Source organism: Myotis lucifugus, unplaced genomic scaffold (genome assembly GCF_000147115.1).
Source record: "Myotis lucifugus unplaced genomic scaffold, Myoluc2.0 scaffold_373, whole genome shotgun sequence".
NCBI classification, from domain to species: Eukaryota; Metazoa; Chordata; class Mammalia; order Chiroptera; family Vespertilionidae; genus Myotis; species Myotis lucifugus.
This window is the reverse complement of record NW_005871421.1, coordinates 480251-507685: the sequence shown is the minus strand read 5'-3', so window position 1 is coordinate 507685 and position 27435 is coordinate 480251. Positions and strand designations below refer to the sequence as shown.

The 27435-nt window shown below is 42.3% G+C and overlaps 1 protein-coding gene across 1 annotated transcript in view; it reads right to left on the bottom strand.

Annotated features, from left to right (window-relative positions):
• Positions 1-27435, bottom strand: part of PACS1 (phosphofurin acidic cluster sorting protein 1) — a 97977-nt gene that overhangs the window by 48354 nt on the left and 22188 nt on the right. The window lies entirely within an intron of this gene.

Genomic DNA, 27435 nt, shown 5'->3' with positions numbered 1-27435 from the left:
TTAACTCCTAAATAAATGCATTACAATTTGTTTAGTTTAAAGTTTTAATGGCAATAATGGGAGGAAAAGAGTAAATCTGTTTTACATAACTGTATGAAAAATAAACTCAAAAATAGTCAATAAAGTTTAAAATGGCCTCCTGCTCCTGGAGGAGGTGCTGCCCAATTCAGAGGGGTGATGTGACTATATCCAGTTAATCTCTGAACTGAAACTTCTGTGATGCAGGGTCATGGAATCATGGTCAGTCAGTCCCCTTTCTCCTGGACAGGGTACTGCCAATCTCCTTTACTCAGTAGCCAGGTCTTTTAATATCTGTAAAACAATTGCAAAATTCAAGTGTGTATTCTTCTTTCCAGCTTCCTGGTAGTCTTCTTTTACTGAACTAATCAGTTATTTCAAGGCTGCATCCATCCAGGTATGTATAGATCTGCAGCTCCCTGGATGGCAAGTTCCCAGGGGAGAACTCATCCATGCAGTGGTGGCGCCCATTGTTGGTGAAGACACAGCAGCAGTAGGGACATCCCCCAGTAGATTGACTTCGCCAGTTCCTTCCTAATTTCCTCCTGGGTGACATGTGACTTCACTTCCATCTTCCTCCTGTGGCCCAGGAGATGCTCGCTCTGACCTCTGACCCCCACAGCAAGCACAAGAATGAACTTGATACTGAAGTTTTTGACAAAGTATTTCTCTTACACAACTTATTCTAAATAAATTGCACACAGCTTTCAACCTTCTTAAAATGTTTTTCACCCTAAAAAAGTCTTCAACAGCTAATGGCTTCCCAACCTGAGTATTACACATTAAATCAGGGCAAACCTCATAGCAAATTAAATTTCTTCTTCATTTCTTCCCTTGGGTTAGTGGTACCACCTGAGAGGCACACACGAAGGAGAAGAGCAAAACTGCACTAGCGAGGACTCTGAGGCCACCAGATCCAGTCCAGCTGAGTGCACACAGGGAAGGGTCAGCTGTAAGATGACCCCTTACAGGGCACTGCTCTTTGTGCCCAGCAGCTGCTCCAGGACGCTCTTCCAGCACCAGCCAGCCTCACGAGTGTTCTACTAAGGAACGTGCCACCTGGGGAAGGTGGACATGCCACAGATAATGTCTCTTCTAGACAGCAGGAGTTTTAAATAATCCACACCAAGTCTCTGGAAGCCAGCAGTCCATTACAAGTAGCATTAACTGATAAGGCGGGATTGATTACAGGAAGGTAATTCAATTGCAAGGCTCTAGACAACACCTTAATCTAATACTGCTTGGGAGGGAAATCACTTTTTCTTTGACATTTTCATTAACAGAACAACCTGAATGCAGTGTAAAAAGCTGCATCAGAAAAAATAGCCTCTTTACTAGACAGATGGACCTGATCTACCTGTAAATAATAGAATTTCTAGTCAAGCCACACAACCAGGGTCAATGCAGACTAAATTTCAGTTTGTAATTCATTTTGTTTTCTCAGTGATGGCATGTCAGATACAAATACCGCTCATGGCTTTGGGATTTCCCAGTGAAGGTGGCTAACATGTAAGGGGGCAGAATGTGAAAACCCCAGACACCACTGGCATCAACACACATCTCAGGGTTGCTCTACTGGGGAAAGCAATGTTGGATGGCAGTTGGCGTGAACCTTCTCCTTTTTTTCAGGAGTTCCATTTTTAAAAAATACATTTTTATTGATTTAAGGTAGAAAGAAAGAGGGAGAGAGATAGAGACATCAATAATGAAAATCATTGATTGGCTGCCTCCTGCACACCCCACACTAGGGATCGAGCCCACAATCTGGGCATGTGCCCTGACCAGGAATCAAACCATGACCTCCTGGTTCATAGGTCGACGCTCAACCACTGAGCCATGCCAGCCGGGCTCAGGAGTTCCATTTGATTTGGTTAAACTAACAGCTCTGAATTATAGAAAGATCAGGTTTAAATCTGACAGAAATTATTTCCTTTAATGAGAAAACACCTTCCAAATCCACTAAGAACCTAAAGATATAAAAATAATAACATTGCATTAAATATATTAAAAGTTTAAGATAAATAAATTGTAAGACTATAAAATGGAATCATACTGCTGTATAACAGATAACAAGACATATATTATACATAAAGTACATGAATATGACCAATTTATTCTTTGCAGCATTGTCTGTAATAGCAAGACATTGGAAACAAGCCTCTTTCCTTGTTTACTTAAAGTAAAATTCATGAAGAACTTCTCCAAATGATTGGGAATGTATGGAAAGGCAACTGTTTGATGCTTCTTTCTTACATCAATGTTTCTCTCTCTCAAATCAATAAGCATGTCCTTGGGTAAGGATTTTTTAAAATGAAGATAGAAAGGTCGTACCTCTCAGAAGTTCTATTTAATAGGTTTATCAATGGTGATTCTATCAATTGAAAAAAAGATACATGAGCCCTAGCTGGTTTGGCTCAGTGGATAGAGTGTCCGCCTGCAGACTGAAAGGTCCCAGGTTCAATTTTGGCCAAGGGCACATGCCCAGGTTGTGGTCTTGATCTCCAGTAGGAGGCATGCAGGAGGCAGCCGATCAATGATTCTCTCTCATCATTGATATTTCTATCTCCCCCTCCCTTCCTCTCTGAAATCAATAAAATAAAATAAAAAAGACACATGATATCAAGGCTGGGATTGGGAGGCACTTGAGGGAAGCACTCACTCTCAGGTTTGTGCAAGTGCAAGGTTGACATTTGTGCAAATCTGAGAATAAGTGCCTCCTTAAATACTGCATCCAGAGTCTCTTGCTTAACTCACCCTATCCTTGGTCCTGCCTAATATATGTGGTCTACGGACCAGCAGCACCAGCATGTTCTGGGGCCTTATCAGAAATACAGACTCTCAGCCCAACCCCAGACCTACTTAATTAAACCTGCATTTTAACAGGATTCTCAGATTATCCCTATGCATATTAAAGTTCGAGAAAGAAGGAACAGAAGGGATAAAGCCTTGCAACTGATATAATTCTAAGCTCTTCCTACCATATTGCATCTCTGACATAGAAAAAAGTGAGTAGTGGCTCTCTACTGATGTCCAAAGGACAGCTCTACACTGGCCAACATTTTTTTTAAAATATATTTTATTGCCAAAACCGGTTTGGCTCAGTGGATAGAGCGTTGGCCTGAGGACTGAAAGGTCCCAGGTTCGATTCCGGTCAAGGGCATGTACCTGGGTTGCAGGCACATCCCCAGTAGGAGATGTGCAGGAGGCAGCTGATCGATGTTTCTCTCTCATCGATGTTTCTGACTATCTCTCTCCCTTCCTCTCTGTAAAAAATCAATAAAATATATTTTAAAAAATAAATAAATAAAATATATTTTATTGATTTTTTACAGAGAGGAAAGGAGAGGGATAGAGAGTTAGAAACATCGATGAGAAAGAAACATCGATCAGCTGCCTCCTGCACACCCACTAATGGGGATGTGCCCGCAACCAAGGTACATGCCCTTGACCGGAATCGAACCCGGGATCCTTCAGTCGCAGGCCGACGCTCTATCCACTGAGCCAAACCAGTTAGGGCTGTCCAATATTTTTTAAAGATATTTTTAAATTGATTTCAGAGAGGAAGGAAGAGGGAGAGAAAGATAGAAATATCAATGATGAGAGAGAATCATTGATTGGCTGCCTCCTGCACAGCCCCTACTGAGGATCAAGCCTGCAACCTGGGCATGTGCCCCTGACTGGAATTGAACACAGGACCCTTCAGTCCACAGGCCGATGCTCTATCCACTAAGCCAAATCAGGTAGGGCACTGGCCAACAATTATGTCACTTTTAATCAGGGGCCTGGATAATGACATAAAAGAGATGCTTACTAACCTGCAGGTGGCACACAGCAAGAGGCTACTAATGCAAGAAGTAACAGAGTCAAACCGTTTTGACAGGCTGAAGATTTTACTATAAGCACATGTACAGTTTTATATTTAGGCTAAAAATTTCAATAAAAGAGTATAAGATATGTGAGGGTTTGCTTGGCATCAAAATATATGAAAAATCCTGGGAATAAATCCAAAACAATGTCATGAACTTAATATAATAGCATTTCAAATCAACGGGAGAAAATGAATAATTTAATACGTGGTGTTGGAGTAACTGGATGCTAGCTGGAAAGAAAATAAATCTGAACTCTTACCTCACATCTTATACCAAAATAAATTCCAGAAGGATCAAAGATTTAAACATAAATCCATTAAAGTACTGAAGTAAATATGAAGAAAATATTTTTTAAATAACCTCAAAGTGGGTAAAGCCTTTCTAAGGATACAAAAATCCTTATTTTTTTAATATCTAAGAATTTAAAATTCAGAGGCTATTTTTAAAAACTGATAAATTTCACTACATTAAGAAAAAAATCTGTATGGTAAAACACCACTGTAAACAAAGCCTGAAGACAAATGACAAAAGGGAGGGAAATTTTACAACTTATATAAAAGACATAGGGTTATTTTCTTTATTGTACAAAACTCCCCAAAATTATTAAGAAAAATAGACCAACAAGCTAAGAGAAAGCTTGCCTGGAGAGACTAAGGAGGCTGAGAGCTGTCCAAGCTGAAGGGCATTCTTGTGTTGGAGTGAAAAAAATTGAGCCATTTGTTGCTATAAATGGTTGAATCAGGCTTGATGGTGGAAATTCTCATGAGTTAAATGTCAACTGAACATACAGAAGAACTTCCTAAGAATTAGAAGTCCATAAATGGATTCAGGCCAAGGCTAAAGAGCCAACTTCCAAAGAAGTTTTGGGAAGAGAGGATCACATTAGATGGGAAATAAGCTACATAAATCACAAAGGTTCTGTCAAACTCTAAAATTATGCAATTCTATCCTAAAGAGTGGATCAGCTCTGGAAAAGTTAAGAGCATGAAATCAAATAATGAATGATAGACTCTCACAACACAAAAAGAATGAAAACACTCTGCCCCTCCCCGAGAAATCTCTGTGGAGATGCCCTGGAAGAGACTTTCTCAGGGCCAACACAAGCCCTCCCACCACCAGGAGATAGCCCCCACCCTGGGAAGAAATGGCTCCAGAGGCCGGGTCCCTCAGGAGAGGCACTCCAGAGCCCCTAGAACAGCGGTTCTCAACCTGTGGGTCGCGACCATTGGAAAACACATACAGCATATCAGATATTTACATTACGATTCATAACAGTAGCAAAATTACAGTTATGAAGTAGCAACGAAAATAATTTTGTGATTGGGGGTCACCACAACATGAGGAACTGTATTAAAGGGTCACGGCATTAGGAAGGTTGAGAACCACTGCCCTAGAAGAAAAAACAACTCAGAGCTGTCTGGTCTCTTCCCAAAGTGCTGCTGGTCAGAGACCCCCAGAGCAGAGATGCAGGGAGGGCCAGGAACATCCCTTCCTGCACAGGCTTCAGGGATCGCCCCCTTCCCTGAGGAGAGAAATGGCCCAAGAATGGCATACCTTAAGTACTCCCAGGAACCCTGGGGGGAAAACAGGCTCCCCAGAGACTCCTAAAAGGAGAGATTGGGCCTGGGAGCCCCCAGAGGTGAGGGATGCTCTCGAGACCTGAAATATGTCCCCACACACCTTCCCCTACCAAGATACATGCTCTGATGTAGGAAGACAGACTGGGTTAGGCTGGGTTTGAGGGGGTCTCCTCTGGCCAAATGTTGTTTATTTGCACATAAAACTGTATGCAACACAAGGCACTGGGGAAGGGCTTCACAAAGCTAGGACCAATAGGAGTGGTCCTCAGTGCTATCACCCTTGCCCACTTTTCATTTCACCTCTTAGTTACCAGGTGGTGACAGACTCAGTGCTAGATCCCAACCATGGAGCTAGGGGCTCTGCCTTTACCTGTGAAAGGTCTTCTCTGTGCTTCTCAGCCCTCCCAGCCATCTGGGCCACCCCTTCCTCCGGGTCCTCCATTGTGCAAAATGCTTCTCTGCCCTCCCACTCAGTGCTCAGGGGTCTCCAAGACCAGAGCATGATGCCTAGGCCACCAGGGGTTTCTGGGGGGAATCCACTGACCCCAGGAATGCCTCCTGTCTGGACCACCCACTCCACGAAGCAAAAGGGCCTCATACAATCTTCTTGCCAGAATCCTGACCTCCAGATCCAGGACAGCCCTCGAGACCACTGCCCCACCAGCCACCACCTCATGTTACCAATTCCACCACTACTGTATCTGCCCCATTTGTGCAGGGGGAAGGGGCTGTCTCTTTAACAAGCCCCAGTCACTACCTGAGCTTCCTCCAGGGAAAGGAGCCTTTAGCCAACCCCTAGACCTGGCTGCTGCCACTCCAGCCCACTCTAACCCCTACCCTCCATAGAATGGCTGTGTATGCTGGGATGACATGAGAATGAGTTTTTATACAGGCCATCAGGGGGCACCATCAGTCAAGGACTACTTGGCTGTTGCCAGGGTATAGGGCAGTGGTTCTCAACCTTGGCTGCACATTAGAATCACCTGGGAATCTTTTTAAAATCCTGATTTCTGAGCCTCATCCTCCGGAAATTCTGTTTCTTTGTTACTAATGTTGTGGCCCCACCCCATAACAAAGAAACAGAATTTCCGGAGGATGAGGCCCAGAAATCGGGATTTTAAAAATGTTCCCAAGTGATTCTAATGTGCAGCCAAGGTTGAGAACCACTGGTATAGGGAGAAGTAACTAATTGGACTCTCCTACTTATAGGCTATTCCCAAGTTGGGAACACTATACATAACTATAAACAATTAGAAAGGCTTTCCTCAGCCAGGTTAACAAGGGGGGGGGGGAAGTGGGGGAAAAAGAGCATTAAAAACAAATAAACAAAACCCGTTATCTGCCATCTATTTCTATATTTGCTTATCCAAATCAGAAAGGGCAATGATAAATAGTGTAATTTGGTATCCACAAGTAAAGCAGGCCAGGGAAAGCTGAAGAAACTCCTTCATGGAGTCCTTGCTGCTCTAAACTCAGCAGAAAGTCAGGATGGTTAGCTCCAGGTGTGCGGAGGGCTCTCAGCCCAGGCTGTGGTATAGGGCAGTGGTTGGCAAACTGCAGCTCTCGAGCCACATGCGGCTCTTTGGCCCCTTGAGTGTGGCCACGAAGTTTCAATCGCACTGTATGTCGCACCCGCATGTGGTATTTTGTGGAAGAGCCACACTCAAGGGGCCACAGTTTGCCGACCACTGGTATAGAGGAATTAAGTAAGGATTTCAGACCTGGGACAATTTATATACACTTCAGGAATAAGTATGTTTTATGGATATGTTGCAGGTGGTATCGTGCATATCTATCAGGAGATATCCTATATAATAAAGAGGTGATATGCAAATTGACCCTCACACCCTCACAAGATGGCTGCCTATGACCAGGCTGGCAGGGGGGTTAGTTAGGGATGACCAAACGACTGAACAAGCAGGCTGCATGGGGCAACCAGGCCGGCAGGGGAGGGCAGTTGGGGGTGACCAGGCTGGCAGGGGGGGCAGTTGGGGGCAACCAGGCTGGCAGGGGAGGCAGTTGGGGGCAACCAGGCCGGCAGGGGGGGCAGTTGGGGGTGATTAGGCTGGCAGGGGGACAGGTGAGCAATTAGGAGCCAGTGGTCCAAGATTGTGAGAGGGATGTCCAACTGCCGGTTTAGGCCGGATCCCCAGGATTGGGCCTAAACTGGCAGTCGGACACCCCCCAAGGGGTCCCAGATTGGAGAGGGTGCAGGCTGGACTGAGGGGGAATGCACGAATTTGTCAAGCAGGGGCTTGCACGAATTTCATGCACTGGGCCTCTAGTATATACATAATGTGATACATCCTCTGTCTCACATTTTGAAATATACAGTCTCTTCTTCAATTAAGAAAAACATTTATTATAATGTACCAGACTCATTTAACCTAGAAAAGTGTAAGAGTATAGGCCATCGATCCCCATTTACCAGAGTGAGTCTGGACTATGGTATCCCTACCAAAAAAAAAAAAAAGTACTTCTTGAGTGACTGTCTGAAATACTTAGATGGCTCTATCCATCACACCTGCATATCATTTGTTTTAAGTTATACACTGCAGTACTCATCTTTTTGTGCTGTCATATCTCCTCAAGTATATTTTTAGCTCATGAGAGAAGACAGGCAGTCTCACACCTCTACTCAATTCCTACCATAGACAGCTCTGCACAGCCAGCACTCATGAGTGATGAGGACCGTGCCTCTCTCTGCTGAGGAAGGTCCTCCTCTCGCCTGATGCAGTCCAGCCTCTTTTAATAGTTCTTCACACCCTTCCTCCAGAGTCAGTATACCCACAGCTTACCAACCAGAAAGAGGAGGTACACAGAGGAAACATGAACAGTGACTCAGTGGAAGGTTACAATGAGAACTCAAAATTCACTGGTCGTTCAGGAAAACCTGCTGAGTTAAGTGTGGTTCTACTTGGATGCTCCTCCTTCCCTTCAGGGAGACCTGTGAGTCTAAGCAATGAGTGTCTGGGAGGAAGGGCTGTGGACATTGCCTAGACAGGGCCTGGTAAAGTGACCTTCCTGCTCTCTTTGGCAGGTCAAGTCCCTGCTTGACAAGAGCTAAGTTATCACAAAGGAAAATAAGGATCAGTTCAGTTAAAGAGATGACCCAGGAAGTTTGGGATGGGGAAGAAGAAAAAAGCAGTTTAGTTCTAACCTCACGAGGAAGCCCAGGAGAGGCATGTTATCATCGAGCTATGCAGAGGAAGTTAGAGTCATTAGCAGAACACTGGGGCCTCTCTTTCTTCCCACTTTGATAAAACCCTCTGCCACCTGCAGCACAGTGCTGCTCTAATAGCTACAGGGCCCTCCACTGCCAGCCACCTCCCACTCATCTCTGTGCTTGGCCGGTTCTTTACTGCCTCCAGAAATAAAAGTTAGATATGATACTTATTATGCCAATAATCACCACCTGGTAACGTAAGTTCCAGAAGCACAGGCCTCTTCTTACAAACAGCACAATCTTCAATACAAAAGGAGAGAACTCACCCTCATCCCTGCCCCCACCCCTGGACAAGCACAGATTAAATTAAGAATTCTTAAAATTCCCAATGGTGTCAAAAGCATTTAAAGTTGCCAGGTCAAAGATTCATTTTTGCAGCAGACAACCACAAAGGATTTCAGTATTATATACAGTGGAAATGATTGCAAGAAATTCTAAATATGGACAGACAGTAATTTAAATCCTTTTTCTAATGGCTAATACTATATTTTCAGTTCAATATCTGATTCTAAGTCAGGCTCCAATTAAGGAAAGCAAGACCCAGTTTTCTGGTTCCACTGGGATTTACTTGTTCAGGGATTACCTGGTCTGCCAGTTGTGAATCTGTTTCCAGTCAGTTCTCTGCTGGAAACCCTGTCGTGACTAACAAATGTGTTTCAGAACAAGGAAACACCCCGATTACTAGGCGTCAAGGGGGAAGTAAAGCCCCAAACAAGCCACTCTCACTCCTGGCCTGGTGCTTCCCCGCAGGCCACTGCCACTGTCTCGAACCAGCTGTGGGAAGTTGGCAAATCAATCTACCTAGGTTTTGATTTCCTTCCCTCTAGCCCAAATGTCCATGACAGAGAGACATGAGGGAAAAACAGTCCCTCTTCCTCAGTTGGATATTCTGGTGTCTCTCTGTGATACCTGAAATTACAACAAACTACCTGAGTCTATGGGGACAAGCCAATGTAGTTAGGATGGAAGGGCAGGAAGAGAAAATGAACTCAGGTTCTGAGCTGCTGAATTAACCAGCATTGGAGTCACCCTATCCCCAGACTTCTTGTTATTAGAAATACTGTGTGTGTGTTTAAGTCATTGAGTTGGCTTTCCTGATTCTTGAAGGTGGAAACATTCTAACTGGTAACACTGACCTAAAAAGTTTGGCATATCATGAGATTTATGCAGCAATGAAAGGCAGAGTTGGATCTCTATAATTTAAACAAATAAACAAAACAAAATACCCTGTTCTTGTTATTAAAACATGAGAAAAGCTTTAGGACAGGTAAAGGATAGGTTACAAGAAGTGCAGCCAGTGGATCCACACATTTAGCAAGTCAATAAATAAACTTGGACTCAGAAACTAGCCTGGATAAACTAATGGTGCTTCATTTCAGAAATAGTAATTAGAAGATGACTATAAAGACAGCCTTTTTGACAGCCTTTTTGTTTGTTTGTCTGTTTGTTTGTTAATCTTCACCAGAGGATATTTTTTCCATCGATTTTTAGAGAGAACGGAAGGGAGGGAGAGGGGAGAGAACACACACACACACACACACACACACACCCCAGGCACGTGCCCTTGACCAGGAATCGAATCTTTGACCCTGCGATGCGAGGATTGATGCTCTAACTACTGTACCACACAGACCAGGGCAAAAAGACGTCTTTATGTTCACAACAATGCTATGAGGTAGTTACACTACTATTCTCATTTTACAAGCAAGAGAACCAAAGCACAGAGGAGCTAAGTAACCTGCCTGAAGTCACCCCATCCAGGGACTTTCCTCCACCTGGAACTCTCTAGTTTTCACTAAAAACTGCTACACATAATTTGGATTTCAACTTAAATACATATCGCTTCCTTAGAAAAAGGCTTCCTTGATGTGTCCAAATAAGGTCCAAAGCTCCTATTATATCCACTGCACTCTGTGCTCTATTGCAGCAGCACTGTGTGACTGTTTACTGTTTACATTTGTCTTTCCCAGTGGATGTACAGGCCCTGAGAAGATTCTGTCTTGCCCTCCACCATACAGCATTTCCAAAACTGAGTACCAATGCCTTACCCATAAGAGGCTCCCCAGTCTGATAGATAGCAAGTTCCCTACAATGCAAAGTGGGAGGCAGAGAGAGGGATGCAGAGGATGAGGGAAGGTTTTGTGGAGGTGTCCCTGGAACTGAGCTCTGAAGGATAAGTAAGTCAGGAAAAAAAGTAGTGAGAAGAAAGGTGTTCTAGGCAGACAGAGCATAGGTACATGTATAGAGAAGAAAGAGGTCATAAAACTTTAGGGGAACTACCACTAGCTCACTAAGGCTGGAGTTTGATATTAGGAAGCAAAAAACGAAACATGAAAAATAGGAAGATTCAGTCCACATTCAAAGATAGGGGTATGTTGTATATACCTCTAAAATCTATAATAATAAAAGCATAATATGCTAATTAGACCGGACAGCCGAACGTCCTTCCAGACGTCCTTCCGAACAACCTTCAGGACGAAGCCGGGGTTGCGAGGGCCAAGTTCCTTGCACGAATTTTGTGCATTGGGCCTCTAGTAAGCTAATAACAATGGATAAGATGAAAGCACTTCCTGTACATCAGACACCAGGCTAAGCACTTCACCTGTATAATTTCATTTCATCTTCACAACTACCCTGAGTATTATTATGCCCATGAGGAAGTAAGATCACACACAGCTAGTACCAGTAAGTACATGCAAAGCCAGGCTTTGAACCGCAGGTACATTATCTGATTCCAAAGCCTGTGTCTTAACCACAGAGTCTAATACTTGTCTAGCTTACTGTGCATTGATATAATCGTATATAGCTGTATGTAATTCAAACAGTAATTATCTTGATTTTACTGGGAAAACTGGCTATTTAAAGGAAGCCCATATCTTCTTCATTAAGCAAATCATAAACACAAATATTTTATACACTGAGTTTGCTTGAAATAAAGTATATAATTAGTATTGAATATACTAGAACTATGTTACCTCTAAACCAGGGGTCCTCGAACTTTTTAAACAGGGGGCCAGTTCACTGTCCTTCAGACCTTTGGAGGGCTGGACTATAGTTTAAAAAAAAAACTATGAACAAATTCCTATGCACACTGCACATATCTTATTTTGAAGTAAAAAACCAAAACGGGAACAAATACAATATTTGTATTTGCATGTGGCCCGCGGGCCGTAGTTTGAGGACCCCTGCTCTAAACCATCAAAATTATGCTAAACAAACAGAGCTCGTTGGTTTAAGTCTTCTCATCAAAACTAACCTTCCTAAGGAGAAGTAAAATGTTTCCTTAAACAACTCAATTATTAAAAATGGGTGAAAAGGAAAGAAAGTAGTTAATACAGAGGAAAGATGATATCATTTGCTTTATGCATGGTAAAAGGATAATATGATTGAATGTGTTTACAAGGCTAGATATACACTGTATGTGTCAAATTAAAACATGAGCTAGAAAATTTACCAGTTAGAGAAAGTCTTGGTTCAAAGAACTTAGTGTTTTAAGAAGACAGTTATCAGCAAAAACACAAATGTACTAAGACACAGCTAATGGATTATTAATAAATCATTAAAACAAACTACGGGGAGATCTTCTTTGCTTCCTAAAATGTCTCATAATATACAGCAAGAGTTCACAGACTGATAATAATTATCATAGTTACACTTGATTAAATACATATTAGTATCAGGGTGTGTTTTTTTTCTCTTCACTTTTTTATTGAATTTATTGGGGTGACATTGGTTAATAAAATTATATAAGTTTCAGGTGTGCAATTCTATAATACATCATCTATATATTGTATTGTGTATTCATCACCCTGAGTTAAGTCTCCTTGCTTTACCATTTATCCCCCCTATAATGTCAGGAGTTTTAAGAACAAGATCTCATTTTGTTCTTTTAAGGTCCTTCTCATAGCCACACTTTCAGATGAGCTAAGACACAGAGTTTAGATAAAGTTGCTCAAGGTCACAGGAAGAAGTGACAGAGCCAGGATTCACACACAGGTCTGTCTGATGCCAAAGTGGGTGGCTTAGTTGGTTGGAGCATGGTCTGGTACACCAAAAGGTTGCCGGTTCATTCCCTGGTCAAGGTGTACGCAGGGGACAACCAATCTATGTTTCTCTCTCTCTTTAAAAAAAATCAGTGAAAAAGTATATTCTTGGGTGAGGATTTAAAAAAAAAATCCCCATAACTAAATTCAAAATAGACAAAAGAAGAATGATGTCAGTGCCTGTTACTGTGCACTGAGGTGTGTACACATTATGTTTTAGTGGGAGATAGGAAAAGAGAAGTCTCAAGCATTTCCTGTGCACAACTTGCAACCAACCAACAGAAGATAACAGGATTTCATGCATTGCTTTGGACTACCAACATTTTTTCAGCCTCTTGCATTTCACTAGGGCATAAAAAGCATTAAAGCAGGAGTCGGCAAACTTGTTCTGTAAAGGGTCTAAATATCTTAGGCTGTGTGAGCCCTACGCTCTCTATTGCAAATACTCAACTGTACCATTTTAGGGAGGGAAAAAAAGCAGCTATAGACAATACATGAATGAATGTGGCTGTGTCCCAATAAAGTTTAATTTACAGACACAGAAATTTGAATTTCCACAAGTCACAAAATATTATATTCTTTTTTTTTCAACTACTTAAAAGGTACAGCTGTAGACTACAGAAAAGCAGGTTGTAGGCCAGAGAGCATCTGCTAACACTGCATTAAACCAAAGAAGTACTGTCAGTCAGAAGAGATCAAAGGAACAGCAGTGAACAAAAAAGCAAGGCCATGGCCTTTTTCTTGACTCAGTTCTGGTGCTACTGATTCTGGAGACCTGCTTGGACCATCCGCCCACTCCTGCTTGGGGAAGGTGTCCCACTTTTGTGTTCTCACTAAAACTTGGGCCTATCTCTATCCTATCACTTACCATAATATATTCTGTTGATTATTCAATTGTCTTTATCTCCCCAAATCAAGAGCAAGGATGTTTGTTTATTTTTAGTCTATATTCCTAGCTGACATGGTGCTCAAGAAAACAAAAACAAAAGTTGGGAAGAGTGAGAAGGAAAATAAAAGAGGAATAAGCTCAGAAGCCTTACCTTTATACAGACAATAGATATCAGAACAAGGGCTTGATAGTGATTCAGTGACATATACCTAAGGAGTTAAATCAGTGGTTCACCCACTTTTGCCACCTGTCAATAATCTATGTTGCTTATGTCCCATAATATGCACTTTTGCCTCCCTCAAGGCCAGGCATCTGACTAATCTGGATAAGAAAGATTTAGGTATTAATTTAAAATGACCATTGGGTCTCTGGAAAAGCTTCAGAGTACCCTGGGGTTCTTTGAACACAAATGGAAAAACTACCGTCCTACACTACCCTCAAAAATGAATGATGGCCTCAAATTGTTTAAAGAAAACCTGAAAAGCCACAATTATCATATAGAATATGAAAATCTACATGGAGAAGTCTACCTTATCACTACATGAAACACAAAAGAGGAATAAACATATCTCAATCCCTCATGCTTGGATGGATGATCCTCTACGGCAGGGCCTTAACCTTTTCCATGCCATGGTTCTCGTTGGCAGTCTGGAGAAGCTAGTGGATCTCTTCTCAGAACAATGTTTTCGAATGCATAAACTATTATGCAGTTTTAAAAAGGAAACCCGTGGGGGCACCGTGACACTGCATGACATGCAGGTGGGATGGGCACCCCCTGTGGCTGGGCAGCAGGCAGTGGTGAGGGGCAGGACCCCTGCTGCTGCCCCTGGCCTGGGGCTGAGTGGCAAATAAATAAACAAATCCATTATAATAATAATTAAGCCACATTACCGCCCCTATCACTTTCTGTCTTCTTTCCCTGCTTTATTTTTTCTGTTTAGCATTTGTTACTATCTACTATACTACACATGGTATTTTACTTGTGTTCTCTCTTTTAGATGTCTCCCCAACGGAAACCTAATTTTTATGAGGGCAGGAAACTTTATCTATTTAGTTCACCACTCTATTCCCCAAACCTACAAAATGCCTGGTATATAATAGATGCTTAATAAATATTTGTTGAATTATTAAAGAAACTTCCTATGTCCTACAAACTAAACTCTAAGATGAATCAAAGGCAGTTGGACCTGTCATCCTTAAGAAAGATAATATACAATACTTCATATATACAAACAACTTCTTGGTAGACACTGGAATCCTTTTATAAACATAATCTCATTCATCCACAATAAACTTAATTATCTAATGACAGGACAAAGAAACAATGTGAGGTGGAGAAGTCAAATGCCTTAAGGTTAGTCAATAAACAAAATCCATGAGCCAGGTCTCCTGCTTATTAACTCTGTCCCTTCACTTTACCCTCTGCCCTCTGAAGCTCTTGTTGCATTTCCTTAAAGTACAGTCTCCTTCCCACTGAAGATATCTAGTTGCACACTAACAGTAAGAGATGCTTTCAGGATCTGAGCACACTCATTCACTGCAAATAGCTACACACTTCTTTGCAACAAGGTTCTAGAATTTCCAACTTCTTGCCAAGGCAATTCTTGAATAGAGGAAATGGTTTTCTTTTAAAATTCATCCTAATCACAATAAATTAAAAGGTTAATAAAAATTTAAACCCTTAGACATAAAAGAATGTCTCATATAGTCCCCAAAGGAAGGAAGTTTAAAGTCAAGACAACTCAAACCACTAGAGAAATGTAATCATTTCTACCAACTCTGTAACACCACTCTATAGTGTGTGATAAACTGGAAAGGCAAACCAGAAACCAAAAAAAGAAAGGGGGGAGGAAAGATGAGGTTAATGATGAGGTCACTTAATGTGAAAGAAAACAGTGTCCTCAGACTGTTTCATAACTGAGCAAGCAGTCAAAACCTAACAGGAAGGCAGTCTGTCCCCTTCTTGTGGCTAAAACAAATGTCAGCCTGCTCTCCACCCCATTATTTGCCAAAATGCAGAGCTGAGGAAATGCGCTTATATCATGAGAGGTTTTGAGATACTCAAGCCCCTCTGCTTAAAATGTCACTTTGTAATTCTGCTTAAACATCAGAATTTTCCATATTTGTGGATCTTCCTATACACAGGACAAGAAAATGTGAAGAAACAGGTTTTTTATGTATTTGTTTTTAATATGAGTGCTAATAAACCAGCAATAGCTGGTCATCAATAGAGGATGACAGAAAGTTCCACAGCAATGATGCGTATTAATAGGATTTCAAATTGAGAAATAAGGGGGGAGAGAAAACATTTTTCACATATGCTTGACTCCAGCTCAATGGGAAAATATTAACCTAGAGCCGTGGTCTGCAAACTGCGGCTCACGAGCCACATGCGGCTCTTTGGCCCCTTGAGTGTGGCTCTTCCTAAGCCTTAGGAGTACCCTAATTAAGTTAATAACAATGTACCTACCTATATAGTTTAAGTTTAAAAAATTTGGCTCTCAAAAGAAATTTCAGCCGAAACCGGTTTGGCTCAGTGGATGGAGCGTCAGCCTGCGGACTCAAGGGTCCCAAGTTCGATTCCGGTCAAGGGCATGTGCCTTGGTTGCGGGCACATCCCCAGTGGGGAGTGTGCAGGAGGCAGCTGATCGATGTTTCTCTCTCATCGATGTTTCTAACTCTCTATCCCTCTCCCTTCCTCTCTGTAAAAAATCAATAAAATATATTAAAAAAAAAAAAAGAAATTTCAATTGTTGTACTGTTGATATTTGGCTCTGTTGACTAATGAGTTTGCCGACCACTGGCCTAGAGCAAACATTATAACCAACTGCTGGCTTCTTATATGGTTCTAGTTCTAATCCTTAGAGATGTATGCTTTTGAACTAATCAGGTAAAAACTAAAATAATTTTCTAATTACTTACAGTGCTCTAGCTTTGTAATCACACCTAAGAGAAAGCTCTGAAGATATTAGGATAAAGGCCACAATCACAGAGAACTTATATTCAACTTTCTCTTGCAAAGTTTTACAGTGTTGTTTCAACATTACAATATCAGAGAGGTACTTCTCACTTTAATAAGCTTTTTAAAAATGCATTAATTACATAACTGAATAAAAAGGAAATTTAAAACTTCACAAATTATTTACATTATTCTAAATTCACTTTCTGACTGACAGTGAAAATTAGAAGTAAACTAAATATTCATTTAGTGGGATTAGTTAAATAAACTGTGTTTTCTCTATTCTATGGAATACTATACAGTCATTAAAAAGAATGAGAGAGATCTCTAAGTACACAAATGGAAAAATTTCCAAGATACCTTGTTTGTTATGGGAAATGAGCAAGCTGAACAACTCTTAGTGATTCTGCTTATGCAAAACATTTCTTTGAATCTGTACATATATTGCTTTTAAATGTTTAGAACAAGATCTAGAAGAATATATGCCAAATTCCTAATAGTGATCTAGTCTAGGAGGGCGAGAGAAGTGAGGGAGCTTTGGGACGATATTCACATCATACAGTATAAATGGCTTAAATGTTTTATAAGATTGTATTAATATATTGCTTATGAATTTAAAAGTCTTAATAAAGGAAGGAAGAATTAGATAATTATATAAAGGGGGAAAAAGATGAACATTTGCTTGACAGATACTAAAGTCTATTAATGTCAGAAACAGATACAGAAAGAGATGAAAGTGTGTATGTATGTGCTACATATACATACTTACCTTTCCTGGCTTAGTCTGCTGAGAGCACCTGGAAGTACTGATATCCTATAGCAATGAGTGCAACAAACTCCTTCAATAGAGAATATCAAATGTCAATTATATGTAAAGTATGCTGGAAAAGCTACAGAGATGAATATATTACAGGCCTGTCCTTGAAGAACTCACTGTCTTGTTGTAAACAGCTAACAACAATACAAAGTTGATTAAAACCAGTAAGAAATAGAGGTACATACTGAGGTGTAGTACAAGAGAAAAGGACATTAATTCCTCTGTAGAATCTGGCATTGGAACTGGAATTTTTGTCTTCAACTTTTTGTTGTGGAAAGTTTTTTAAATATACAAAAATAGGGGAAATGGGTAAAATGAATCCCTATGAACTTATCACCCAACTTCATTATCAGCTCAAGGTGTGTCATCTGTTTCCCCACTCTCTCTTCCCACTTTCACGCCCAGATTATTTCGATGCAAATCTCAGACATCATAGCATTTCTTCGATGACAATTCAATATGTTTCTCTAAGAGATAGGGACACTTTTAAAAATACATGACAAAAAAACAACATGACAACAGTACTATTATCCCTCCTAAAATAATGAACAGTAAATGCTTAATTTCTAATTTACAGTCAGTTGAGTTGGACTTCACAGAGATGATTTTAACAGATGGTGAATGAGAGGAAGGGGATTCAGGCTGAGGAACAACATGTGCAAAGCAAAGAAATGTGCAAAAGTGAAAGGTAATAAACGTCTGGTTCAGGGCTGTGGCAGTGGAAGTGGAAAGGAAATGGCAAGTATGAGTCATTGTGGAGGAAAACTCAACAGGATTTTTCCACTTGAGGATAGCATGTCTATCTTCCCTGCATTTCTGGTTAACAGTGTTCGGTCATTTTGAGCCATATAGAACAGCGTCAGCAAACCAAGTCCTACTCTCATCCAGCATCCTATATAATAAAAGCATAGTATGCAAATTGTCCCCTTGACCGACCAGAGTTCTTCCAGGAGTTCGACCAGGAAGTGGGCCAGCCAGGGAAAGGGAGGGAGGCCCCTGGCCGGCAGCCAGCAGCCACTAGGGACCAGTGCACTGGGCCTCTAGTTTGTAAATAAAGCTTTATTGGCACACAGCCATGGTTTCACACATTGTCCATGGCTGCTTTCACCCTACCGTGGCAGAGTTGAGTACTTGCAACAGAGACCCTATAGCTGCAAAGCTGCAAATATTTACTATCTGGCCCTTTATAGAAAAAGTAAGTTTCTCTAAGAATTTCTTTTTCTGTTTCATTGATATTTGGTTGTTATTTTGTTTATTGTCTTTCTCATCTCAAGGTAAGGTCAGGGATTTTTGTGTCTGTTGTTCACTGCTCTATCCTTAGTGCCTGGATCAGTGCCAGACACTTATTAGGCACTCAGTAAGTAACTGTTGAATGAGTGAATCCATCAGTCTTTTTGTTTCTCTTCTGCATTAGACACTGGAGCTTCTTGGGGGACAAGGATAGGTGGCAATGATGCTATTTTCCCCCCAGTGAAATTTAGAAAATTTGTTTTTTCAATACAATGGAGTTTTAAGCAGCAATTAAAACTTCTAGTTATGATGAATAAACAAAAACTAATTATGAAGACCGTAGAAATGTGGGAACATGTTTATGATAGGTCAAAATCTTATGCACACTGCCTCTCTAAAATCTATCTGAATATGGACAAAGACTAGAAGATAATGCAAAAATGAAGTCATTGTTTTAAGATAGTGGATTTTTTGGGTGTTTTTTCTCTCCAAAATTTTTTTTAGTACTACAGGCATACTTTGGGGATACTGTGGATTTAGTTCCAGACCACCACAGTAAAGTGAATATAGCAATAAAGCCCGTCACAGGAATGTTTTGGTTTCCCAGTGCATATAAAAGTTATGCTTACACTATACTATAGTCTATTAAGTGTGCAATAGCATTATGTCTAAAATAAACCATGTACATACCTTAATTAAAAATGCTACATTGCTAAAAAATACTACATTGCTGACCATCATCTGAGCCTTCAGCAAGTTGTAATCTTTTTGCCAGTGGAGGGTCTTCAATTTGTAAAAAGTTTATCTTGCCTGGCCTGTGTGCTCAATGGTTAGAACACCACCCCTCCCTTCCATTTTCTCTCAAGAATCAATGGAAAAAATATGCTCAGGTGAAGATTTAAAAAAATAAATAAAAAGTGCAATAAAACGATGTATGACTGCATTGTTTTCTCATATTTTTAAAATATATAATTTTTCCATGCCTTCTCTTCTTCCCACCTCCCACCATGTCCAGAAATCTAATCTTTAGTGTGGATCACAAATAATGCAATAATCTAAAATTAGAGTTTATATGGAATCTTGGCATTGGAAAGATTGATGGGCATTATGGATCGATGTTTCACTTTATCTTATGATAAGCTGCTACAATATGCCTTCTAGCAACAAGTATGCCCGTAAGCATCCTTGGCTACAGCCTAATTTGGATTTATAGGTATTCATTTAGACAAAAGCCCTTTTAATTGAAATGGAGTATGAACAGGCTTGGTGGAAAGGAGTAGTTTGGGTGAGAACATCTTATATTTGTGTTTTCTCAAAGCATTGTTCTTCCCTTCTTATTTGGAGATGCATGTTCTGGTTAGCTTTTTCCATGGTGTCACAGAAAGGCAACATTTTCTCCTGGATTCAGTCATTTGGAGTAGTCATTTGGCTTTCTTCCCATTTCACTTTCAGGCTGCCTTTAAAAACATAGACAAGTGTATTCTTTGTACCTCTGTTTCTCCATGTACAAAATTGTTGTTCTCTCATCTCCCAAGGATGTGGTGAGTTTGCAGCCCTTTGATCTAAATAGACTTGTGTTTATTCTACCAAACTACATTTCTAAGTTATACATAGTTGGATTTCCAGCCATTGCCTCTAGGCTTCATCTGAGTATCTTGTCGGGGCAGCACAAAACAAAATACAGAAAGATTCCAGTTTCAGAAGCTTCCTCAAGGGCATATTATCTCCCAGGTGCAGCAAATGGGAAGATGATGAAGTACCTTCTCTCATTTAATTTAAAGTAAAACTGAAAGTCCTTCCAGTAGTCACAAGAGTCTACGTGATATGACTCCCTGTCCCGCTTACTAATCTGACCACCTACTTCCTTGTAGGTCACCCCATTCTAGTCATATGGACCTCTTGCTCTTTATGTCACATTTTACTGTGGCCTTTTTTTTTTTTTTAATGTTCTTTTAACAGCCAATGACTTTCCTCTTCATACCCAATGAAAGTTATTGATTTTGTGTGTGTGTGCAATCTCTTTTCCTTGAGTTGAACCTAGCTTTCTCCAAAGGCAATTCCTGGTGTTAAGTAAAAACTTCCTGTCAGAGCCTACTGTTTTGCCAATAAATGATAAAGGATGTTGTCAGCTAGTATTAATACTCTGCTTATGAAATTGCAATTACTGGTGCTATATTTTGTGAAGTTCTTGCCATATAAATGGCACAAGTAACTTGGTAAGTTATGGCTCCAGAGAATTCTTTACATAGTAAGCCAACATTTCTTTTTCCTTCTCAGAGGAATATATATAACATTAAATTAAGTTTGTCTTGGTTGCCATACACTTTAAACTGAGCTGGTTTTCCTGCCTGTGCTGAGACATATTTATGGGAATATAACTGATTTCTCTAACAGTATGGAGATAGAGGGAGTAGCCTTTTCCTGCCTTAGTCTTGTTGATGACTCATGGTCTTGAAATAATTAAAGAGCACTTATCACATGCCTTATTGCTTCATGATCCTTTGATAAACTACCAAAACTCTTACCAAATGCCTTCAGATTTTAATGGCATGTGTTTACTACATAGCACATTCCACAAAATACTTAAAGTCTGATGCATATTCTCTTTAGTCCAAATTTCAATATTTTCCTGACCAACCATGTTCTTTTGATTCTATTCTCAAGCCTGTTTATCATGTTTCTTGTTTTTGGTTGTAAACTTCCTCAAACAGGTGATATGCTGATAGGTAACCTGAACTCAGTTTCAGTAGCTTTTATAATTATGTAGTAGAGGCTTTTAAATGTTTTTTTCCCCTATGAGCCTTCCTTTTTTCTATTACACATTTGCTTATTCATTCATCCATCTATTTTTCTGTTTTTCTATCTAACATTTATTGGACATTTATTAGGTATTAGTTGTGAAACTTTCTTGGCCCTCTTCACTGTAGCCCTGACTTTAACAATTTCTTGTTTTCTTGTTCCATTTTTCTTTTCCATCTTCACATGGAATATTTTTGAATACTCTGACAACTGTCAGTTCTAATTAATAAAGTTAATGTCTTCAGTAGATGATTCTCTTTTTTAATGATAGAATTATACTTGCCCTGTTTTATAAATAGGTCTATTGCAAAGGCTATTATACAAACAGGACATAAATGTGATTTTCTCCTTTTTAAAAAAAATATATTTTATTGATTTTTTACAGAGAGGAAGGGAGAGGGATAGAGAGTTAGAAACATCGATGAGAGAGAAACATCGATCAACTGCCTCCTGCACACCCCCTGCTAGGGATGTGCCCGCAACCAAGGTACATGCCCCTGACCGGAATCGAACCCAGGATCCCTCAGTCCGCAGGCCGACTCTCCAACCACTGAGCCAAACCAGCCAGGGCGATTTTCTCTTTTTTGCTACCTTTCTCATTATTACTGCAATTGACTCATGGTAACTTCAGAAATGGAGAAACTGTCACTGTCAAATAGAAATACAATGTGAAAAACAGTTTCATTGAGATGTGGTTTGCATACCTAACGTATCATTAGGGGTCTTGTATAACCCAAAGACTGCCTGCTAAAAGCACAAAATTTCTTTGAAATTCTATGTTTAATCTTGAAAAAAATTTTACATTCAGCATTTTACTCATTATGTGTGTGTTCAAATATAAAATTTATTCGTCCCTACTCCCCTGACCCCAATTCCAAGTAAAACTGTTCTTGGAGTGCTATTTATCTGGTGCGATCCTATTACACTGAGTTATATGGGTACTACTTCTAGAAGCAAAATTCTGTAATCTACTTCTCAACTTTAGATGCTATTCCATACACTACATATCCAGCACCTACTTTTCCTCTTAGCTCCAAACCCATATATCCGAGTGCCTATTTGACATCTGCATTTTTAAACTTTATTTTTATTGTTGACATTACACCCAGTACCCCACCAACATCTGCATTTGGATGTTCTCTCAACAAATGGTATTGTCATATCTAATCCATTAGCAAGAGCTGTTGATTCTACTTTGAAGCTATCTTGAAACCATTCCCATTTCTCCTGTTTTCTTTACTTTCTCTGTAGTCCAAGCTGTCAGCATCTGCATCATGTAGTAGCCACCCAACTGGTCTGCTTCCACTCTCCCTCCTGTTCCCTATGGGGGCCAGGATCCAACCTACAGTATAGGTACATCCCTTGACTGGAAATCAAACCCACAAGACCCTTTGGTGTGCAGGCCAATGCTCTAACCACTTAGCCACAAAAGCCAGGGCTAAAACCCAAACTTCTTCTTCTTCTTTTTTTTTGGGGGTGGGGGGTGGGGAGGCAAACGGATTTCAGTGTTTTTATTTCAAGTTCACTGTTTCCCTTACATTTTCTAAGTTAGAATTGATAAACATGTCGGGAAAAAATCAAACCATGCATCAGAAAATAAAATTTCATTGATTTTTCAATGTGAAAGTATTATAGGAATACTAACAAAAGTGGGGGAAAAATCAGTACTTATATATTTCAATTTTTGCAAGTTTCTCCACTTCACTTTTTTTTTATTAAATTCTCACTCGAGGATATTTTCCCATTGATTTTAGAGAGAGTGGAAGAAAGAGGGAAAGACAGAGAGAAACACCAATGTGAGGGAAACACATCGATTGGTTGCCTTCTCGCCTCAACCAGGGCCCGGGCTGGGGAGGAGCCTACAACCGAGGTATGTGCCCTTGACTGGAATCGAACCTGGGACCCTTTGGTCCACAGGCCAACACTCTATCCACTGAGCCAAACCAGCTAGGGCTCCACTTCACATTTAATTGCTCTTTTAAATCCATACAATCACTATATAAAGTTAACAAGTAAATGATTCAGGATATATTTCTTTAAAATGTCTGAAAATTTGTGGTGGTTGGTTTTCAATTACTAAACATCTATGAAGATTTCATCTGTGCTAACCACTTAATTAGAAAAATATGCAAAGTAACATTATGATGGAAATTTGAAAATCTATTCTATCTATCTATCTATCTATATATAAAGAGGTAATATGCTAATTGGTCCTAACGGTGTCACAGTCACAACCGCTAAGGAGGAGGCTGCCTGCGTGTGTGTGGCGGAGCATTGCTCCCAGAGATGGGGTGGAAGCAGGGAGGTGCCCAGAGGAGGCCCGTGCCCGGGAGGGCAGGAGTGAGAGCCCGTAACGCCCCCCTCACCAGTCCTTCACTACCCACCACTCACACTCAGAGAGCCCCACTGCTCACCTGCCTGGGGAAGGAGCACAGCACAGCAGAAGGGAGGTTTCCACGCTCTCCTCCTTGGGCACCATGACAGGGCAGAGCTGCCACATTGCTCCAGAGACTGGGCGGAAGCGGGGAGGAGCCCGGAGAAGGCAGGACCAGCCCAAGGCGACTCAAGGGATTGAGGGCAGGGCTTGAAGCAGCCAGAGAAGGCCAGAGGGATCAGGGGGCTGGACCAGGTGTGCTGGAGCTCTGCATAGAGAGGTTCGGGTGTCAAGGCAGGGCACTCGATTTCACGCACTGGGCTCCTAGTCCTATATAATAAAAGGGTAATATGCAAACTGACCCTAACAGCAGAATGACTGGGAATGACTGGTCACTATGACACACACTGACCACCAGGGGGCAGATGCTCAATGCAGGAGCTGCCCCTTGGTGGTCAGTGCGCTCCCAGAGGGGGAGCTCTGCTCAGCCACAAGCCAGGCTGATGGCTGCCAGTACAGCGGTGGTGGTGGGAGCCTCTCCCACCTCCTCAGCAGCGCTAAGGATGTCCGACTGCAGCTTAGGCCTGCTCCCCGCTGGCAAGTGGACATCCCCCGAGAGCTGCCGGGCTGCCAGAGGGATGTCTGACTGCCAGCTTGGGCCCGATCCTCCAGGGAGCGGGCCTAAGCTAGCAGGTGGACATCCTCCAAGGGGTCCCAAACTGCAAGAGGGCATAGGCCGGGCTGAAGGACCCTGAGTGCACAAATTTTTGTGCACCGGGCCTCTAGTATATCCTATATAGTAAAAGAGAAATATGCAAATTAACCATCTCTCCATCACTCGGCTACACCCCCAAGCCATGCCCACCAGCCAATCAGGAGCGAGTATGCAAAATAACCCAACTAAGATGGCGGTGGTCATGGAGCTGGAGCGAGCAGGAGGTTTGGGTTGTCCCTGGCGATGGAGGGAGCCAAGCTTCCCGCATGCCCTGGCCGGCCCTGGGCTCCGCTCAAGGCTACAAAGTGTCAATTATAGAAGATAAATAAATCCCAGATACCTGCTTCTAGCCCGAAAAAGAAAAAAGAAAAAGAAAAAAAAGAGGGGCTGGGATCTTGGGTCGCCGGGGGGAATGGCCAGCCTGAAAATGGCCATCAGCCCCTCACCCAGGTTGGCCAGGCACCCCAGCAGGACCCCCCACCCTGAAGGGGCTGTGGGCAGCCTGAAAACAGCCCTCAGCCCCTCACCCAGGCTGGCCACACACCCATGGTGTAAGGGTCCCTGCTGGGGGGGCTTGACCAGTCTGCAAACAGCCATCAGCCCCTCACCCAGGCTGGCCAGGAACCCCAGTGAGGACCTCCACTCTGAAGAGGCTGTGGCCAGCCTGAAAACGGCCCTCAGCCCCTCACCCAGGCTGGCCAGGCACCCCAGTAGAGATCTCCACCCTGAAGGGGGTGTGGCCAGCCTGAAAACAACCCTCAGCCCCTCACCCAGGCTGGCCAGGAACCCCAGTGAGGACCTCCACTCTGAAGAGGCTGTGGCCAGCCTGAAAACGGCCCTCAGCCCCTCACCCAGGCTGGCCAGGCACCCCAGTGGGGACCCCCACCCTGAAGGGGGTGTGGCCAGCCTGAAAATGGCCCTCAGCCCCTCACCCAGTCTGGCCAAGCACCACAGCAGGACCCCCACCCTGATCCGGGACACCCTTCAGGGCAAACCAGCCAGCCCCCACCCGTGCACTAGGCCTCTATCCTATATAATAAAAGGGTAATATGCAAATTGACCCTAACAGCAGAATGACTGGGAATGACTGGTCATTATGACACACACTGACCACCAGGGGGCAGAAGCTCAATGCAGAAACTGCCCCCTGGTGGTCAGTGCGCTCCCACAGGGGGAGCTCTGCTCAGCCACAAGCCAGGCTGATGGCTGCTAGCACAGCAGTGGTGGCAGGAGTCTCTCCTGCCTCCTCAGCAGTGCTAAGGATGTCCGACTGCAGCTTAGGCCTGCTCCCCGCTGGCAAGTGGACATCCCCCGAGGGCTCCCGGGCTGCCAGAGGGATGTCTGACTGCCAGCTTAGGCCAGATCCCCTGGAGAGTGGGCCTAAACCAGCAGGCAGACACCCCCTGAGGGGTCTCAGACTGCGAGAGGGCACAGGCCAGGCTGAGGGACCCCCCCCCCCCGAGGGCACAAATTTTTGTGCACCGGGCCTCTAGTATATATATGAAAGGCTAAGCAACCAGCCAGTATGTATGACACCCACTGACCACCAGGGGGCAGACAGCAACTTTGCAGAGTGCCCTCTCCCACTCTGGGACTCTTGGGGGATATTAAAGAGCTGGTTTCAGCCTGATCCCCGCAGGCCAGGCCGAAGGACCCCACCTGCCAGAGGGACCCCGCTCACTCCACAGACGCCCTTCGAGCCGCAGTGCCACCCCAGGTGCGGCCAGCCAGGGAGGGACCACGGGAGGTTGGCTCCAGGGCGTGTCCAGCCTATTTCGCACAGTCTCGCCCTGCCGGCCACCTTCTAATTAATTTCCTTTTAATGTGCACAAATCTGTACACCAGGCCACTAATATTTAATAAGAAGAAAAGTTAAAATATTAAGAATGGAGTATATCTCATTTAATTAGAATATGTGTTGCTTTCTATTCTAGCTAATATACATTTCAGTCAGCAGCAAATTGAAGCTGTATAGTATTAATGATCGTTCAGATCACTCTATATAATCTGTGTTATATTATATAACCTTATTTAGGTAACTGCTTTAAACATTCTGTAGACTCCAGTACTTCTTAAAGTTTTCAGTTATTGATTTTCAAATCTTCGTTGTAGGTATAAGCCTCTCAGAAGGGCAAGCATAACCACGTTTCCTGCCCAGTTGGTCTTTTCCTTTGATAACCACCCGTGTTACCCTACAAGCCTGTCAATAAGCATTTAATGAGAAGGCGCTGTGGGGCTGGAGCCTCTATAGGGGCCTAGAAGCAAACAAAAGATTAGGTTTGCCTGGAGAAGCTGACAATCAGGTTGCTGGTTTTCATGAGCATAAGCCAGCATGGGTTTGCTTAATTTTGTTTTTCATCAGCAATGACAAAAGATGTTTTTTTTAAAGGTGTACCATTAGCTCTGACACTGCCCTTAAGTTGACAGAAAAGAAAACAGTTCCCATTAACGAATAAAAAATTTGTGACAAAGTTTATGTAGAATCCTGGGGTATAGTCTCCAGAGGTTTTCATAACCACAAATCAGATTTACACTGTAAAGTACTCAGTGGATAGAGCGTTGGCCTGCGGACTGAAGGGTCCTGGGTTTGATTCTGGTCAAGGGCACATGCTTGGGTTGCAGGCTCCATCCCCATTAGAAGGCATGCAGGAGGCAGCCCATCAATGATTCTCTCTCATCATTGATGTTTCTATCTCTCTCTCTCCCTTCCTCTCTGAAATCAATACAAATATATATATATATATTTTTAATATATTTTATTGATTTTTTACAGAGAGGAAGGGAGAGAGAGAGATAGAAACATCCATGATGAGAGAGAATCATTGATCAGCTGCCTCCTGCACACCTCCCACTGGGATGTGCCGCAACAAGGTACATGCCTTGAACGAATCGAACCCGGGACCCCTCAGTCCGCAG